Here is an 18501-nt window from a genome sequence, read left to right as displayed (position 1 = left end):
AAAATCTGATTGGCTGATTGAATCAGCCAATCAGATTCAAGTTCAATCCGATTGGCTGAACCAATCAGCCAATCAGATTGAACTTGAATCTGATTGGCTGATTCAATCAGCCAATCAGATTTTTCTACCTTAATTCCGAATGGCTGATAGAATCCTATCAGCCAATCGGAATTCGACGGACGCCATCTTGGATGACGTCATTTAAAGGAACCTCATTCGTCGGGAAGTCGTCGTGCCGGAAGGATGCTCCGCGGTGGAGGAGCGAAGTAAGAAGATTGAAGATGCCGATTTGCTTGAAGACGTCGCCGATGGAAGAAGACTTGCTTCAAGACATCGCCCGGATGGAAGAAGACTTCACTGCCGCTTGCTGGAACACATCGCCCGGATCGGATCAGGAGTTCTGCCCGGCGGGGTGAATACAAGGTAGGGAGATCTTCAGGGGGGGTAGTGTTAGGTTTATTTAAGGGGGGTTTGGGTTAGATTAGGGGTATGTGGGTGGTGGGTTGTAATGTTGGGGGGTGGTATTGTGGTTTTTTTTGCAGGCAAAAGAGCAGTTTTCTTTGGGGCATGCCCCCACAAAAGGCCCTTTTAAGGGCTGGTAATGTAAAAGAGCTTTGAACTTGTTTTAATTTAGAATAGGGTAGGGTATTTTTTTATTTTGGGGGGCTTTATTATTTTATTAGGGGGCTTAGAATAGGTGTAATTAGCTTAAAAATCTTGTAATCTTTTTTTTATTTTTTGTAATTTAGTGTTTGTTTTTTTTTGTAATTTAGTTTAGTTTATTTAATTGTATTTTTAGATAGATATTTGTAGTTTATTTAATTTAATTTATTGATAGTGTAGGTGTATTTGTAACTTAGGTTAGGATTTATTTTACAGGTAATTGGGTAATTATTTTAACTAGGTAGCTATTAAATAGTTAATAACTATTTAATAGCTATTATACCTAGTTAAAATAATTAACAATTTACCTGTAAAATAAATATAAACCCTAACATAGCTATAATGTAATTATTAATTACATTGTAGCTATCTTAGGGTTTATTTTATAGGTAAGTATTTAGATTTAAATAGGAATATTTTAATTAATAATATTAAGATTAGATTTATTTTAATAAGAGTTTAGTTAGGATGTTAGAGTTAGATAGGGTTATTATACTTAATATATATATAATATAATAACAATATTAACTATATTAACCCTAATATAATTAGGGTTAATATAGTTAATATATATAATATAATAACTATATTAACTATATTAACCCTAATATAATTAGGGTTAATATAGTTAATATAGCTGGCGGCGGTGTAGGGGGATTAGATTAGGGGTTAATACATTTATTATAGGTGGCCGCGGTGTAGGGGGATGTAGATTGTAGGCAAAAGAGCAGTTTACTTTGTGACAAAGCCCCGCCAAAAGCCCTTTTAAGGGCTGGCAAAAGAGCTGTTACTTTGGGACATGCCCCGCAAAAAGCCCTTTTAAGGGCTGGCAAAAGAGCTGTTACTTTGGGGCAATGCCACGCAAAAAGCCCTTTTCAGGGCTATTTGTAGGGTTAGACTTAGGTTTAGTGGTAGGGATAGTTTAGTATTTTAGGGGTTAAATAATTTAATATAGATGGCTGCGGGGTAGGGGGATTAGATTAGGGGTTAATAATTTTAAAATAGCGGCGGGGTAGGGGCTCACTTTAGGGGGTAGGTAAGGTAGATGGCGGCGGGGTAGGGGCTCACTTTAGGGGGTTATAGATTTAATATAGCTGGCGGCGGTTTAGGGGTTAATAACTTTATTAGGTAGCGGCGGTTTAGGGGTTAATACATATTTTATTGTTAGGATAGTGAGGGGGGATAGCGGATAGAGGGTTAGACGTGTCGGGCTATGTTAGGGAGGTGTGTTAGACGTGTCGGGCTATGTTAGGGAGGCGTGTTAGACGTGTCGGGCTATGTTAGGTAGGCGTGTTAGACGTGTCGGGCTATGTTAGGGAGGCGTGTTAGACAGTGCGGGTGATTTAGACTTTAGTCAGGTTTTGTAGGCGCCGGCAGTTTCTAACGTGCCGCAAGTCACTGGCGACGCCAGAAATTTGTACTTGCGCAGATTTCTGGACATCGCTGGTTTATCAGACTTACGGCACGTAAGCATCTGACGGCGACATATATGGGATAGCTCGAGTTGCGAGCTGAAACTGCGGGCGACGCGGGTTCCCTCGCTTGCGCCGCAAACTGCGATCTATATCGGATCGCGCTCTTGATGTGCAAAAAGCAAAAAATACAAAAAATGCACAATGTGTCCTGAGAGTGTCACAAAAAATACTAAAGTTGTGAAAAAAATCTATACTTTGATTTTGATATTTTTGATTGTCACACACATATAGATTTTTTTCACAACTTTAGTATTTTTTGTGACACTCTCAGGACACATTGTGCATTTTTTGCATTTTTTGTATTTTTTGCTTTTTTCACATCAACTTTATTTTGTATTCACTTGGAGATTTGCTTCATATGTATTGACCTATATATCTGCGTTTTTAATATTGTGTATACACAACCACATCATTGTTACACCGTCTCTGTAAACTGGCATACCTTGGGGTATACTTATCGCACTTAATTTAGATGTAATCAAAGAATTGCTTTTTAATATTTTAACATAGTATTGATCAGTGGCCACTGGATAGTTTTATCATTAGTTTTAAGGTTTGTATGTTTATTGTGTATTTATATTTATAGTGTGGAAACACACTATAGTGTGTCAAATTAAAGTAATTTTGACCTCAAATACATCCTATATCATATTCACACCTTGCCTACATTTGGCGCTTTGAACACCCCACATCCACTGTTGTTATATCTGTAACATTATAACATAAATAAATATTGTTGCTACATCTGTAGCCTTATTATATATAATATATTTGGCATATATTTAAGACAACAGTCCATCCATATAAGGTTGTCACTATACCTGTTGGTTATATATATATATATATATATATTTATATATATATATATATATATATATATATATATATATATATAGACAACGATAAAGAATTTGGTTCCCAGGCGAGGTATTTAAAAGCACAAAAAGTCTTTATTCAATTCCACTTGTGGTAAAAGCATAAGGAGGTACCAAAACACATAAAAAGAATATTCACACGAAAGCATAGGCTAACATGTTTCGGCCTGATGCCGTAGTCGTAGCTGGAGTAATGCAAGCGTGTGAAGCATTTAAAGGGCTTTAAATGCTTCACACGCTTGCATTACTCCAGCTACGACTACGGCATCAGGCCGAAACATGTTAGCCTATGCTTTCGTGTGAATATTCTTTTTATGTGTTTTGGTACCTCCTTATGCTTTTACCACAAGTGGAATTGAATAAAGACTTTTTGTGCTTTTAAATACCTCGCCTGGGAACCAAATTCTTTATTGTTGTCTAAATTTGCACCAGGATTCCCTAGTGCGAGGAGAAGCTCGCAGATTTAGCACCACCTGTTGACACGCTGGATTTACCTATGCTGTTGCCTGGTTACGACAGCAACCAAGTCGATTGGCCGTGACAAGGTCACGTGAGAGGACACTCCTCCCGGCACCACGGCGGAACGCCGTATTCGAACAAGCAGAGAGCCAAAGGATTTCGGAGATCACAGTGGTTTTTCCAGACGCTGGAGGCACTAGGAGAGCGGTGAGTGGGCACAGCATATCGCTGTAATTGGGCACGGATTGCTCTAGGAGGTCCCACTAAGCACCGCTAGTGTCAGTAACACCGGGGATAGAGTCCGCCTCTGTTTGTTTGTTTGTTTGCATCATTGCTGTTTGATACTGCACTACCAAGTGAACTTTCACATATCACAGGAAGGAGATACATATCACGCTGAATCTTGCTTACAGTTTTACACCATTTTGTGCAGTTTATTGAACTTCTTCCCTTTGATATATATATATATATATATATATATATATATATATATATATATATATATACATTTTCAATAAGTTTGGAAGTTTGGCAAATAGGGTTTGGCTAAACTGGTATATTTATTATATATATAGGACAGTTGAATATAAAAAAAGGCTGTCACTACACCTGTAGAAATGTTTATATATAGATTAAAGCAGTTTTTACAATAAATATATGCTACTTTGGTAGCTTTATTATATATCCTGTAGCTTTATTAGAAATTACATATTTTCAATATATTTAGGACAGCAGTCCATTCAAATAAGGGTGTCGTTATTGCTTATTACATATAATATATTTGGCATATATTTAGGACAACAGTCCATCCAGATAAGGTTGTCACTATACCTGTTGGTTTTATATATATATATATATATATATATATATATATATATACACAGTATATACATTTTCAATAAGTTTGCCCAATAGGGTTTGGCAAAACTGGTATATTTATTATATATTTAGGACAGCAGTCCATTCAAATAAAGGTGTTGTTACACCTGTAGGTTATATATATATATATATATACATACACCTGTAGATTAAATTATATATATAGATAAAAGCAGCTAAATAAAGTGTTGCTATATCTGTAACATTATAACATAAATAAATATTATTGCTACATCTGTAGCCCTATTATCTATAATATATTTGGCATATATTTAGGACAACAGTCCATCCAGATAAGTTTGTAAGTTTGTCACTATACCTGTTGGTTATATATACTGTATATATATACATTTTAATAAGTTTGCCAAATAGGGTTTGGCAAGACTGGTATATTTATTATAAATATATATAGGACAATTGAACATAAAAAAGGCTGTCACTACACCGGTAGAAATATTTATATATAGATTAAAGCAGTTTTCATAATACATTTTTGCTACTTTGGTAGCTTTATTATATATCCTGTAGCTTTATTAGAAATAACATATTTTCAATATATTTAGGACAGGAGTCCATTTAAATTCCCCTGTATATTAATTATATACATAGGATGGTAGATCATCCAAATAGGGTTTAATGAGACCTGTAGATTAATATAAATATATATATAAGAGCACTTTTTTAAAATACAGTGTTGCTACTTTTCTAGCTTAATTATAAAAATAAAATATTGTTTAAAGACTCAAATAAAGTTGGTGTTTGGTTATATATATATATATATATATATATATATATATATATATATATATATATATATATATATATATAGACAGGACAACAACAGGAACACTGCACCCGGTCTCCAGACTCAAAAGTAAGCTGCCAAAAACTGTTTGCCAATATACGATCCACAATGTCCACAGTATAAAAAATCAGGAACTCTCCAATGTAAAAACAAAAACAAACTTTATTGTTGCTCCATCAAAGACGGCTTCATACATATTTCACACATGTATTAGGTCAAGATATATATGTATATATATTAAATAAGTCAGGGTTTTGCTGCTGCTTTAGGTTCAATATGTATATATCAAACAATTTAAAAAATGTTTAAGAAAACATGCCCCCTAAAAGAAAGTTATCTTTAGAAGAACAATCTGATGCAAAAAAGAGACAAAATGAGAGAGATAGAATAAATAAAAATAAAAAAACTGATGAAGAAAGGGCCCATTTAAGGGAATCAAAAGCAGTTCAGAAAAGAAAAGAGAGAGCAAATATGACAGAAAGTCAGAGACATAAAGAACAACAAAAAATTGCTTATGCTCATAGAAAAGCACGTTCAGAAAATTAACAATCAGAAACACAAAAACAGCTTAGCATAAGCAATGCAGAAAGGGAACATAAAAGGAAACGTAGTGCAAGTTATGTTAAACGCCATTGAACAAATTTGGCAAAACATACTCAACACATTGCAGCACTTGCGAGATATGATGATTCATTTGATCATCATAACTGTGGAGAGCTAAATGTTATATGCACCAACTGTGATGCTGTACATTTTGCAAAAGAGCAGCCATCAGACAAATTATTTAGTCAATGCTGCAGCAAAGGAAAAGTAAATATTAAAGCTATTAAAGTTGCTCCTTTAATAGAAAGTTTAATAATAGGAAGTCATAAACATCTTTTAATAATTCATTAGCATTTGCTTCAATGGGGGCGAATATTGCTCCTCCTCCCAGTTATGGCCCCTACTGTTTTAGAATTAATGGACAAATGTATCACAGAACTGGATCACTTCATCCTTTAAATGAGGATAATAGAAAGTTTGCACAACTATATATTCCATCCTGATCCAGATGAGGCTGCACAACAGCGCCTTATGATTGATGAAAATACAAATTGCAACCCTTAATTAATGTCTGAGTTGAGTTATTTTATGGCTTTAAACAATCCTTTTGCTGACGCATGTAAAATGTTGTATGAAGTACAACAAGAATGTTTAGAAGATGCATCTCGAAATGGTGTTACACCTGCAACTGTGACCATGGCAATAGTACAAGATCGCAAAAACGATCAATGTAGATATAATGCTCCTCCGTGTAATGAGGTAGCTATTATTTTCCAAAATGCAGATGGTGAACCTCCTCTTGAGTGAGATCTTATTATTCATTGTCGAAGTCCTAACAATGAAAAAAAACAATGTTGTATCCACTTCTTTCCCTTTTGGGGATCAAAGTTGGTCAATTAAAATGAAACTTAATTACAACCCTATTATTGTTAGAAATATAAGAACTCCATCCTTAGCAAAGCCAAGAGAAAGGGTCACACAAATGCAATTTTATAGATATATACTTTCCATCTGTCACAAGTTTAACCGTAATATTATGTGCACAAGATAAGCCTAAAAATGCGCAAGTTATTGATAGCTTTATTTGTGCAGAAATACCTGACATGAAGTCAATCCACGGTTACATGCAATTGCTACCAAACACATGATACATGGGCCCTGTGGGGAGCATAATCTAAGATCTCTATGTATGGTTGATGGGGTTTGCTCTAAGCAATTTCCAAAAAATCTTTCCAAGAAGAAACTTTGATCAATGTAGATGTTTATCCATGTTACAAGAGAAGCAAAAAAGTGTTTCACTTGAAATAAATGGTAAAAAATTGATAACTCTTGGATTGTACCATACAACCCATACTTGACATTAAAATACAACTGCCATTTTAATATTAAAAGCTGTGCTTCTATACATAGTGTAAAGTACATATTCAAATATATTTATAAAGGGCATGACTGCATAAATATTGCAATTAAAGAACATGAAACACTTCATGATGAGATAACTTCATTTATGGATTCCAGATATGTTAGTGCTTCAGAAGCAGCATGGCGGCTTTTTGGCTTTCATATGCACCATCAATCGCATATGATTATGCGATTACAAGTTCACCTTCCTGGAGAACAGTCAGTATATTTTACTGAAGACAATATTGAAACTGCAGTAGAAAGAACACATTATAGAGACACAACTTTGACTGCTTGGTTTAAATTAAACCAAGAAGATTTGTCAGCTCATGCATTTCTTTACACTGAAATACCTCAGCATTTTGTTTTTCATCAAAAGAAAACATGGAAAAAAAAGAGTACAAGATCAAGCAAATAACACTATTGGTCGCATGTACTCTGTAAATTTAATTTCAGATGTTGAGAGATTTTGTTTACTTGTTTTTACTTCATGTTAAAGGAGCAACTTCTTTTGAAGCTATCCGAACAGTTGATGGTGTTCAATTTCACACATTTAAAGAAGCAGCTCAAAAACTTTGTTTTTTGAAGATGATCAATCATTGGATTTAACTCTTCATGAAGCTGCAAGTGAAATGATGCCTCGACTGCTTAGAGAGCTTTTTGCTAATATTTGTGCTTTAGCATCTCCACCAAATGCTAAAGAGCTTTTTGAAAAGTACAAAGAAATACTTTTTGAAGACTTTTCAAGACTTCCAGGTCACACACCAGAGTGTCAAAATTGTTTAAATTATGCACTTAAAGACATTCAGGATATTTTAACTGTTAATGGCAAAAATTGTCAGGATTTTGGTTTACCAAATCCTCCAAACAATTTACCTGAAAATCCCAGAGATCTCTATGATGCTTCATTCGAAGGTTATACTGGAGTTCAAATGAAGGAATCTTTTAATGACCTTCAAAGAGAAAGTTTTGAAGAAATAATTGCTGCATCGGAAAATGACAGTTTACCACAAAGATGTTATTTCCTTGATGGTCCTGGTGGTATTGGTAAAACCTACCTATACAAGATTATGCTGAGGACATTTAGAGGAAATAATGAGGTAGCATTTTTAGTTGCTTCAACAGGTATTGCGCCAAATTTGCTTGAAGGTGAACGAACATACTGCTCACAGTTCAAGTTGCCAGTTCCTTTGTTGGATACTTTAACCTCTTCCATGAGGCAAACTTTAAATGATGCACAAATGATCCGTTCTGCAAATATTATTATTTGGGATGAATCAACCATGTCTTCCAGTGATACACTCAGATGTGTCGACAAACTCCTTCAAGAGTTTATGAATAACAACAAACCTTTTGGAGGCAAAACTTTTCTGCTCTGAGGTGATTTTTAGACAAACTCTTCCTGTTGTTGCACACGGAAGTAGATCAGCTATAGTTGAAGCCAGCATAAAATGTAATCCACTCTGGCATAAGTTTAAACTTTTGAAGCTGACTAATAATGTAAGGTCTGTTGATCCAGAGTTTAACTCTTGACTTTTAAAGCTTGGAGATGGACTACTGACAAACGAGCATGGTTTTCATGAAGACATCTTTGAAATTCCATCCCAAATGATCTGCAAATACTCCATTGTAAAGGAGATTTTTGGTGAAGAGTTAAAAGATTCTGATGCTTTTAAGTTTTCAAAAATGGCCATTTTATGTCCAAAAAATAGTGATGTTGATAAAATCAATGAAGAAGTGCTGAGTTTGTTAGAAGGTGAAACCTCTACCTACTTAAGTAATGATGCCATTGATGATGAATCACAGGAAGATAGGGATAATTACCCAGTTGAGTTTTTAAATGAATTGGCTCCTTCTGGAATGCCAGTTCATAAACTCAATCTTAAAATAGGTAGTATTATTATGCTTTTGCCTAATCTTAACACCAAAGAGGTCTTTGTAATGGCACCAGATTGGTTGTGAAAGCTTTGTGTCAAAATTTAATTATTGCACAAGTATTAACAAGTACAGCTGAAGGGCAAAATGTTTTCATTCCCCGAATAGACTTAGCCCCAAGTAATACAGGACTTTCTTTTGTATTACGAAGAAGACAATTCCCAGTTAAATTAGCATTCGTTATGACAATTAACAAAGCTCATGGACAAACTTTAGAAAGAGTTGGCATCTATTTGCCAGAGCCAGTTTTCAGCCATAGACAGTTATATGTAGCTTTTTCTCGGGTAAAAAGCTCTGCAGATGTAAAAGTTAAGGTTATAGATTGACAAGAACAAGGGAAATTATTAACTTGAAGTGATGCCTGTTTTTACTAAAAATGTTGTATATAAAGAAATATACTTAAAGTAGACATAAATTAAAGTTTAAACCTGTAAATATACAATGGCATTAAACTATATTTTAGGTATTCTTTTTTTTTTTTTTTTTTTAAGTGCTTAACGTGGCTAAAACTCTATGTAGTGTTAAACTGTGTAAGTGACTATGTCCCTGGGCTTTGTGAAATGTGTACATGATCATGCTAATAGCCTGTGGGGTATAAAGATGCATAGTACTTACCTGTCAGCACCTTCGTCTACCGTGCTTACCTTATCTGCAGCAGACAGCTTCCAGTAGACAACCTCATCAAGGCAGTGCAAGCACAGTGCCAAGGGTATTTAAGGCTATAACAAGGAGCAGCACACTTTAGAGCAGGGAATTTGTGGGCATGCCCACATTTCACCTAGACCTTGCTGGTAGCTCCACAATAAGAGAACTCCTGTCTACCCCTCTGCCCTGGGCAGTTAAAAAACCCCTGTCAAACAACGTTCAGATCAGCACTCCTTGCTGGAGGAAAAAAATTGACTAAGGGATTATGAGAAAATGGGAGGGATAAAAAGCTCTGTTATGTTGGGCGTTTTACCTCCTCCTAATAAACTGGATTTGAATCCCACATGTGATAACTTGTGGTCTTTTTACACTATAATACATATAAATATCACATCCTACATAAAAGTTCATATATTCGTAATGCCCCACCACTTTAATGGATTAATCAATAAAGGGATTCCAATTATTTAAAAAAATGCATTAACTGATTTATCTACAAAAATCCCCATAGACTTTAATGGTGATTTTCTGTAGAAAATTATTCGATATGTTTTTTTCTTAATGATCAACCCCAATGTTCTAACCAATATTTTTTAAATACCATTAATTTCATGTGATAATGTACTGTATTTTCAAAATAACACATATTACATACCCATATTTTTATCTTGATATTTTTTAAAACTTTTACAATGGATCTTGAAATGAACAAACATCCCTTATGCACAAAATATTATGGGGCCCATTTATCAAGCTCCGTAGCCTTCAGACTCGCCAGAAACACCAGTTATGAAGCAGCGGTCTAAAGCCGCTTGCTCTGAGGAGGCGGACAGAGATCGCGTGAAATCAACCTGTTCCAATACAATCGGGTTGATTGACACCCCCTGCTAGCGACCAATTAGCGTGAATCTGCAGGGGGCGGCATTGCACCAGCAGTTCACAAGAGCTGCTGGTGCAATGCTGAATACGAAGAGCGTATTGCTCATTCATTGATGTCTGTCTGACATTATCGGCTGATCGGATCATGTCAGACAGACATTTGTTAAACAAGCACCAATATCTTGTTTGCCAAACCAAGCTTATGGAAAAAAACCATGCTTTGAAAAATTAGAACACTGTAAATTGACACACTGTAAATTAATATTACACTGATGAGAACATTAACTCCTTAACGACCAGTGCCGTACCCTGTATGACGCTGCTGTCCTGGGCCTCTGTCTGCCGTGATCTAAATAACAGTGGCCAGATCACACTATTTCTGCATGCCCCAAGAGTGGGGCAGTGCAGAACTAGTGTTGCAGAGTTACCGATGCAGAGAGAGGCACTCTATGTCTGCCTCTGCATTTGGTAGCAGTGGTGCTGATCGTTGGTAGTGTGAGAGGCTTAGGCGGGAGGCAGGTGGGTGGCCCATTGCTGGAGGGGGAGGGAGGGTCAGGAACGGATGGGGACGCTACACTAAGGTAAAAATGAATGCTGAGAGCAGGAGGGGGAAGGAGGGAGGAAGAGGGAGAGGGAATGAAGGGTAGGGGGGTCCTAGAGTGGAGGGGGGAATAAAGGTTAGGTGAAACAATCTTGGAAGGGGAGGTGGGGTAAATGAGGGGGGGGCAGCTACACTACAGAAATAAAATGTTTTTTTTTTTAATCGATAAAAAACAAAAATAATAGAAAACTGGGTGCTGGCAGACAGCTGCCAGTACCTAATATGGTGGAAATTAGTTAGAGGGGGAGGGTTAGAGAGCTTTTTGGGAGAGCTCAAGGAGGTGGGAAGGTAAGTGGGTAATCATACACTGAAGAAAATAAAACAAAAAAAATAATAAAAAAAGGTTTAAAACTGCATACTGGCAGACTGTCTGCCAGTACCTAATATGGGGGACCAGTGGGGGGTTAGGGAGGGAAGAGAGCTATTTGAGAGGGATCAGGTAGGGATCAGGGGGTGGGAAGTGTCATGTGGAAGGGTAATCTCTAAACTAAAGCTAAAATTAACCTTACAAGCTTCCTGATTAACCCCTTCACTGCTGGGAATAATAAAAGAGTGGTGAGCAGCTGCAAATAGCAGCCTACTAATTAGCAAAAAGCAATGGCAAAGCCATATATATGTGCTATTAAGCTATTACAACCATTTTTGCCATGATTGTACAGGCGGTATGTAAATAATTTCAGTGAGAAACCTAAAGTTTGTGAAAAAGTTAACTTTTCTTTTTATTTGATCGCATTTGGCGGTGAAATGGTGGCATGAAATATACCAAAATAGGCCTAGATCAATACTTTGGGTTGTCTACTAAAAAAAATATGGTTTTGATAGGTTATGAGGCTCGCATTCTTCAATGTGCCGCATGATTTAGCAGAGCTATGCAGGCCCTTTGCTGCCCAAATGTGCAGTATCAGCTCAGAAAAATAAGGCATTGCCTATTACGTACATCAGATTGTACTTTAGATGGATGGGGTCTAGGACATGCCGATCTCTTCATAGCTGCTATCAGCTACAGATTGTTATACTGACGGACGGATATTATACCTTCTCCTCCTGGCCGTACACTTTGGCAGGGGCAGCATAAAATGTTTGCGCCGGAGTATGGCGTTGGCCAATGGACACCTGCCTTCTACTGCTGTGGGAAAGATAGTGACCATGTAACTGAAGGAGGCAAGGAAACTGAGGAGGGGGTGGGATGTGGGGGTGACTCTGCTTAATAGCTACATTACTAACCTGGCTATGAGGCTGACTAGATGCGGGTGGGACCTTTCTCTACGTCAATTTATGAGGGCATTTGCACAAGGATTTTTTATAGATGATGAAATCGTGATTTATGTATTCTCTAATTTCTATTGGTTATCATGTGCTGTGCAATATCACATTTAACTGCCCAATTAATGTATTTAAATATTTAAATTTCAGGACATACCAATAACAAATTACTATAAAACATAAATGAATGTAGTCTTAATGAATCTAGACCACTGTATATTAAGCACATCTTAAATGGCTTATCACACCGTGTGATAAATAACAAGCAACTACAAGTAGCTGGTTATTGCTACCTTGAGCCCACGGTAGCAATTAGTTAATTGGTTAATTTTAAAAAGGTCCCCCAATTGCCCCCAAAAGTCTTTTTTTTTTTTAAAATGAATAACTGCAGGAGTCAGTTTAAAGGGATTAAAAATGGTGGTTGCGGGGTGTTAGAAAAAAAAGGAACTGAAAAGTACATTTACATTGCGGTCTATGGGGACTGTATATACATATATATTTATGTGTTAATATGTGTATATACACATATTAACACATGAATAAATATGAATATATTCATATACATATATATTTAAATCTGCTGCCCATCGTTGCGTGACTTAACCCCTTCACTTCGCTAGGTTCTCATTCCATGTCGCATTCACATTCTGGGCTACTTCAGATACCAGCGAACAATTGCGTATGCTGGTATTACAAGAAGAAAGCAAATATCTTGCTTGCAAAAACACAATTTATGCTTACCTGATAAATTTATTTCTCTTGTGGTGTATCCAGTCCATGGATCATCCATTACTTGTGGGATATTCTCATTCCCAACAGGAAGTTGCAAGAGGACACCCACAGCAGAGCTGTAATATAGCTCCTCCCCTAACTGTCATAGCCAGTCATTCGACCGAAAACAAGCCGAGAAAGGAGGAACCATAGGGTGCAGTGGTTACTGTAGTTTAAATTTAAAAATTACCTGCCTTAAAATGACAGGGCGGGCCGTGGACTGGATACACCACAAGAGAAATAAATTTATCAGGTAAGCATAAATTGTGTTTTCTCTTGTAAGGTGTATCCAGTCCACGGATCATCCATTACTTGTGGGATACCAATACCAAAGCTAAAGTACACGGATGAAGGGAGGGACAAGGCAGGAACTTAAATGGAAGGAACCACTGCCCATAAAACCTTTCTCCCAAATATAGCCTCCGAAGAAGCAAAAGTATCAAATTTGTAAAATTTTGAAAAAATATGAAGCGAAGACCAAGTCGTCGCCTTGCAAATCTGATCAAAAGAAGCCTCATTTTTAAAGGCCCAAGTGGAAGCCACAGCTCTAGTGGAATGAGCTGTAATCCTTTCAGGAGGTTGCTGTCCAGCAGTCTCATAGGCTAAGCGGATTAAGCTTCTTAGTCAAAAAGAAAAAGAGGTTGCCGAAGCCTTTTGACCTCTCCTCTGTCCAGAGTAGACAACAAAGCAGATGTTTGACGAAAATCTTTAGTAGCTTGTAAGTAAAACTTTAAAGCACGGACCACGTCCAAATTGTGTAACACAAGGATGGAACCACAATCTCTTGATTGATATTCTTGTTAGATACCACCTTAGGTAAGAACCCAGGTTTGGTACGCAGGACTACCTTATCCGTATGAAAAATCAGATAAGGAGAATCACATTGTAAGGCAGATAGCTCAGAGACTCTACGAGCTGAGGAAATAGCTACCAAAAAAAACTTTCCAAGATAAAAGCTTGTTATCTATGGAATGAAGAGGTTCAAACGGAACTCCTTGAAGAACCTTAAGAACCAAGTTTAAGCTCCATGGTGGAGCAACAGGTTTAAACACAGGCTTGATTCTAACTAAAGCCTGACAAAATGCCTGAACGTCTGGAACATCTGCCAGACGCTTAACTAGCTGACAATCCTTTTTCCAAACCTTCTTGGAGAAAAGATAATATCCTAGCAATCCTGACCTTACTCCATGAGTAACCCTTGGATTCACACCAATAAAGATATCTACGCCATACCTTATGGTAAATTTTCCTGGTGACAGGCTTTCGTGCCTGTCTTAAGGTATCAATAACTGACTCGGAGAAGCCACGCTTTGATAAAATCAAGCGTTCAATCTCCAGGCAGTCAGCCTCAGAGAAATTAGATTTGGATGGTTGAAAGGACCCTGAAGTAGAAGGTCCTGTTTCAGAGGCAGAGACCATGGTGGAAAGGATGACATGTCCACTAGATCTGCATACCAGGTCCTGCGTGGCCACGCAGGTGCTATCAGAATCACTGATGCTCTCTCCTGCTTGATCTTGGCAATCAGTCGAGGGAGCAGAGGAAACGGTGGAAACACATAAGCCAGGTTGAAAGACCAGGGCGCTGCTAGAGCATCTATAAGTGTCGCCTTGGGATCCCTGGACCTGGATCCGTAACACGGAAGCTTGGCGTTCTGGCGAGACGCCATGAGATCCAGTTCTGGTTTACCCCAACGATGAATCAGTTGTGCAAATGCCTCCGGATGGAGTTCCCACTCTCCCGGATGAAAAGTCTGACGACTTAGAAAATCCGCCTCCCAGTGCTCTACACCTGGGATATGGATAGCTGATAGGTGGCAAGAGTGAATCTCTGCCCAGCGAATTATTTTTGAAACTTCTAACATCGCTAGGGAACTTCTTGGTCCCCCTTGATGGTTGATGTAAGCCACAGTCGTGATGTTGTCCGACTGAAATCTGATGTACCTCAGAGTTGCTAACTGAGGCCAAGCCAGAAGAGCATTGAATATTGCTCTCAGTTCCAGAATATTTATTGGAAGGAGTGTCTCCTCCTGAGTCCACGATCCCTGGGCCTTCAGGGAGTTCCAGACTGCACCCCAACCTAAAAGGCTGGCATCTGTTGTTACAATTTTCCAATCTGTCCTGGGAAAGGTCATACCTTTGGACAGATGGACCCGAGATAGCCACCAGAGAAGAGAATCCCTGGTCTCTTGATCCAGATTTAGTAGAGGGGACAAATCTGTGTAATTCCCTTTCCACTGACTGAGCATGCATAGTTGCAACGGTCTGAGATGTTTACCATTAAGCCGATTACTTCCATGCACTGAGCCACCGAAGGGCGCGGAATGGAATGAAGGACACGGCAGGAATTTAGAAGCTTTGATAACCTGGACTCCGTCAGGTAAATTTTCATTTCTACAGAATCTGTCAGAGTCCCTAGGAAGGAAACTCTTGTGAGTGGGGATAGAGAACTCTTTTCCTCGTTCACTTTCCACCCATGCGACCTCAGAAATGCCAGTACTACATCCGTATGAGACTTGGCAATTTGGAAGTTTTACATCTGTATCCGGATGTCGTCTAAATAAGGGGCCACTGCTATCCCCCGCGGCCTTAGGACCGCCAGAAGCGACCCTAGAACCTTCGTAAAGATTCTTGGGGCTGTAGCTAATCCAAAGGAAAGAGCTACAAACTGGTAATGCCAGACTAGAAAGGCAAACCTGAGAAACCGATGATGATCTTTGTGTATCGGAATGTGAAGGTAAGCATCCTTTAAATCCACTGTAGTCATATATTGACCCTCCTGGATCATAGGTAGGATGGTACGAATAGTTTCCATCTTGAATGATGGAACTCTGAGGAATTTGTTTAAGATCTTTAGATCCAAAATTGGTCTGAAGGTTCCCTCTTTTTTGGGAACCACAAACAGATTTGAGTAAAAACCCTGTCCCTGTTCCTCCTTTGGAACTGGATGGATCACTCCCGTAACTAGGAGGTCTCGTACACAGTGTAAGAATGCCTCTCTGTTTATCTGGTTTGCAGATAATTGTGAAAGGTGAAAACACAATTTATGCTTACCTGATAAATTTATTTCTCTTGTGGTGTATCCAGTCCACAGATCATCCATTACTTGTGGGATATTCTCATTCCCAACAGGAAGTTGCAAGAGGACACCCACAGCAGAGCTGTAATATAGCTCCTCCCCTAACTGTCATAGCCAGTCATTCGACCGAAAACAAGCCGAGAAAGGAGGAACCATAGGGTGCAGTGGTTACTGTAGTTTAAATTTAAAAATTACCTGCCTTAAAATGACAGGGCGGGCCGTGGACTGGATACACCACAAGAGAAATAAATTTATCAGGTAAGCATAAATTGTGTTTTCTCTTGTAAGGTGTATCCAGTCCACGGATCATCCATTACTTGTGGGATACCAATACCAAAGCTAAAGTACACGGATGAAGGGAGGGACAAGGCAGGAACTTAAATGGAAGGAACCACTGCCCATAAAACCTTTCTCCCAAATATAGCCTCCGAAGAAGCAAAAGTATCAAATTTGTAAAATTTTGAAAAAATATGAAGCGAAGACCAAGTCGTCGCCTTGCAAATCTGATCAAAAGAAGCCTCATTTTTAAAGGCCCAAGTGGAAGCCACAGCTCTAGTGGAATGAGCTGTAATCCTTTCAGGAGGTTGCTGTCCAGCAGTCTCATAGGCTAAGCGGATTAAGCTTCTTAGTCAAAAAGAAAAAGAGGTTGCCGAAGCCTTTTGACCTCTCCTCTGTCCAGAGTAGACAACAAACAAAGCAGATGTTTGACGAAAATCTTTAGTAGCTTGTAAGTAAAACTTTAAAGCACGGACCACGTCCAAATTGTGTAACACAAGGATGGAACCACAATCTCTTGATTGATATTCTTGTTAGATACCACCTTAGGTAAGAACCCAGGTTTGGTACGCAGGACTACCTTATCCGTATGAAAAATCAGATAAGGAGAATCACATTGTAAGGCAGATAGCTCAGAGACTCTACGAGCTGAGGAACTAGCTACCAAAAAAAACTTTCCAAGATAAAAGCTTGTTATCTATGGAATGAAGAGGTTCAAACGGAACTCCTTGAAGAACCTTAAGAACCAAGTTTAAGCTCCATGGTGGAGCAACAGGTTTAAACACAGGCTTGATTCTAACTAAAGCCTGACAAAATGCCTGAACGTCTGGAACATCTGCCAGACGCTTAACTAGCTGACAATCCTTTTTCCAAACCTTCTTGGAGAAAAGATAATATCCTAGCAATCCTGACCTTACTCCATGAGTAACCCTTGGATTCACACCAATAAAGATATCTACGCCATACCTTATGGTAAATTTTCCTGGTGACAGGCTTTCGTGCCTGTCTTAAGGTATCAATAACTGACTCGGAGAAGCCACGCTTTGATAAAATCAAGCGTTCAATCTCCAGGCAGTCAGCCTCAGAGAAATTAGATTTGGATGGTTGAAAGGACCCTGAAGTAGAAGGTCCTGTTTCAGAGGCAGAGACCATGGTGGAAAGGATGACATGTCCACTAGATCTGCATACCAGGTCCTGCGTGGCCACGCAGGTGCTATCAGAATCACTGATGCTCTCTCCTGCTTGATCTTGGCAATCAGTCGAGGGAGCAGAGGAAACGGTGGAAACACATAAGCCAGGTTGAAAGACCAGGGCGCTGCTAGAGCATCTATAAGTGTCGCCTTGGGATCCCTGGACCTGGATCCGTAACACGGAAGCTTGGCGTTCTGGCGAGACGCCATGAGATCCAGTTCTGGTTTACCCCAACGATGAATCAGTTGTGCAAATGCCTCCGGATGGAGTTCCCACTCTCCCGGATGAAAAGTCTGACGACTTAGAAAATCCGCTTCCCAGTGCTCTACACCTGGGATATGGATAGCTGATAGGTGACAAGAGTGAATCTCTGCCCAGCAAATTATTTTTGAAACTTCTAACATCTCTAGGGAACTTCTCGTTCCCCCTTCATGGTTGATGTAAGCTACAGTCGTGATGTTGTCCGACTGAAATCTGATGTACCTCAGAGTTGCTAACTGAGGCCAAGCCTGAAGAGCCTTGAATATCGCTCTTAGTTCCAGAATATTTAATGGAAGGAGAGACTCCTCCTGAGTCCACGATCCCTGAGCCTTCAGGGAGTTCCAGACTGCACCCCAACCTAGAAGGCTGGCATCTGTCGTAACAATTGTCCAATCTGGCCTGCGAAAGGTCATACCTTTGGACAGATGGACCCGAGATAGCCACCAGAGAAGAGAATCCCTGGTCTCTTGGTCCAGATTCAGTTGAGGGGACAAATCTGTGTA

This window comes from Bombina bombina, chromosome 2, assembly GCF_027579735.1.
Source record: "Bombina bombina isolate aBomBom1 chromosome 2, aBomBom1.pri, whole genome shotgun sequence".
Lineage (NCBI taxonomy): Eukaryota > Metazoa > Chordata > Amphibia > Anura > Bombinatoridae > Bombina > Bombina bombina.
The sequence above is the reverse complement of the archived record's forward strand: the minus strand, read 5'-3'. Positions refer to the sequence as shown.